Source organism: Temnothorax curvispinosus, unplaced genomic scaffold, assembly GCF_003070985.1.
Source record: "Temnothorax curvispinosus isolate PA1 unplaced genomic scaffold, ASM307098v1 QBEX01001559.1, whole genome shotgun sequence".
Taxonomy (NCBI): Eukaryota; Metazoa; Arthropoda; class Insecta; order Hymenoptera; family Formicidae; genus Temnothorax; species Temnothorax curvispinosus.
This window is the reverse complement of record NW_020211339.1, coordinates 2,465-5,083: the sequence shown is the minus strand read 5'-3', so window position 1 is coordinate 5,083 and position 2,619 is coordinate 2,465. Positions and strand designations below refer to the sequence as shown.

The 2,619-nt window shown below is 32.0% G+C and overlaps 1 long non-coding RNA gene across 1 annotated transcript; it reads left to right on the top strand.

Moving 5' to 3' along the window:
- The first annotated feature begins 548 nt into the window (after positions 1-548).
- LOC112466425 lies at positions 549-1,421 on the top strand. The gene is made up of 3 exons (XR_003042141.1): positions 549-611; positions 688-1,024; positions 1,116-1,421. It is a non-coding gene; the product is annotated as an uncharacterized LOC112466425 (long non-coding RNA).
- Positions 1,422-2,619: the final 1,198 nt, after the last annotated feature.

Here is a 2,619-nt window from a genome sequence, read left to right as displayed (position 1 = left end):
TTACCGCCGACATTAGCATTAACCAATGTGCACCACGTGAAGGTTGTTGGTCGGATTTTGCACATCGTGTGTGTGATAGAGACCCTATAAAGAAAGACTCGCCAACTCATTCTGGACTCTGATTGGCTGGGGTCTTAATCGTCTAAAAGTTCAGATGGTGCACTCCATGTTACACCATTTGTACACTGTGTGCACTATGAAGACATATAATATACCTGTCATACGATAACCTGCTGTTTTATATGTTACATTGAAATAATTTCATACGGATGTGTAATGTATATATATTTATGAACATCTATTGTTGGTAAGTTAATTATCATGTCTAAGTAACTTATAAAAAAATTTTGAATTAATAAAATGTAAAGACGATCTATAATTGAATAAATAGGTTAAGTTAAAGAGATACTTATTTTTTCATCAATAATATTTTTATCGTAGATTTGCATTTTATAATTTGCAATGCCGCACACTTGTTGCGCACCAAGGTGCTTCATTAAATCCGATGAAGAATATGCATTGATGCGATTTCCTAAAGAAGAGCAGCATCAAATGCTATTTTCGGCAAGAACGCGTCAAAACGTTCTTTGGAAAATCTTAGATTGTGTGAAGTGAGTGTACATCATAAGAATGTTATACAGGATTATTCAAATAAAAGTAGTTTTAAAAATGTTCCTTTATTTTCAGGTACACTTTGACCAATCTGATTTATTGGTAGTGGGTCGCCGGAAAGAAATAAAAAAAGGTGCAATACCAGCACGGTTTTGTCAATGTTCCTCTGTCGATTTTTGTAACAAATCGCAAACTAGTAAGCGAAAGAAAAAAGGAACTCATGTGCGCAATGTTAAAACAAAATTGGATTCAGAGAATTCAAATCAACAGTATATAGAGCATTCTTACAGCTTTATTTCTTCTGTACTCACAGAAAATCGTGTTCCTTTAAAACAAATTTCGCCAAATATTGTAGAACATTCTTATAATAATCCAATTTTGAAGCAAAAACATATTTATAATAAAAATTCTGGTAAGGATCATAACATATATATATATATAATATGCAGACTTACATGCAAAATGTTAAAATTACAATTTAATCATTTTTTGTTTTTTTTCAGATCTTCAAATTAACACATGCAAACAAGTCAGCAACTTTCAACTGCTTGTGGAATATATAATAAAAATTGTACGAAAATTGGTACAAGATTTTCCAAGAAACAAATGTGCGATATAAAACATGAAACTAATTGTCCATTTACTGTATCTCCAGTGCAAATTTGTGAAATTAAAAAGACAATAGAAATGGAAAGTTCTAAAGCTAACTCTCCGCATGACATAAACATGAACATAATGGAATCTTTAACTGAGAAAATTGATCAGTCAAAATCTCAAAAGAAATCTGAAACCGATGAAAACAAAATACAAGGAAAATACAAAGAAAATAATAAACGTGAGCAAAAAAAAGGCAAACAATCAAATTACTGGATGCAAGATTTTAGAAAAATCTGTAAAGAAAATTTTAATTTAAAAGAAGAAATTAAGATCCTGAATAATTGCTTACAAAAAACTCAAATTTATTTTGGCAATGATCAATTACGAGTTCTAAGAACAGGCACTTCTAGAGGCATGAAATGGTCAAAAGATATCATTCTTAAAGGTTTGAGCCTGCGATTTACTTGTGGAACCAGAGGATACAATTATCTTCGACAAATAATGGCGCCGCTTCCCTCTGTGCGAACGTTACAAAGGAGTATAGAACATATTAAATTTAATCCAGGACTTTTGGATAGCGTCTTTTTACGTCTACAAGAAATGATACATAATATGAATGAAAATGACAGAAATTGTGTTCTTATTTTCGACGAAATGAGTATTGAGCAAAGGATAGATCTTGATCCTAGTACTGGCGCTTATATTGGTTACGTATCACTTCCTGGAGTACCAAAGCAGCTAGCATCAAAAGCTTTAGTTTTTCTTCTCGCAGGCATTCAAAAACGATATAAACAAGTTGTTGCCTATCATTTCACAACAGGTAAAGCATATCATGAGGCCATTGTGGAAGTTATTATGAAAATATTAGAGAGATGCGAGCAAATTGGATTTAAAGTTCTCGCTTTAGTTTGCGATATGGGAAATAGAGGATTATTGGCGCGCCTTAGATTTTCTCACAAGAAAAACTTTATGATTTACTCACGAACACATCCCTTTAATGCAAATAGGCTGCTGTATGCTATGCCTGATTTCATTCATGTTTTCAAAAGCTTGAAAGAAATGTTCATGAAGAATAAGATAATTTATCTTCCTGACGATGTGGTACATAACGAAAAACTTGAATCTAATATTATAAATTTTGAATATATAGAATGGCTGGAAGATCGTCAACTCAATATGAATCTGAAATTTGTCCCTCATTTAAAAAAAAACAACCTTGAAACCATCTCATTTTTCTAAAATGAAAGTTTCTTCTGCTACAAATGTTATCAATCCTCATACTGCTGGAGCTTTATTACATTTTAGTCAAAAGAAAAATGATTCTTCGATGCAAACTACAGTATGGTTTGTACTTCTCTTGAGGCAATGGTTTAAAGTTATGACATCACGAAATATTACTTATGCTCTTAG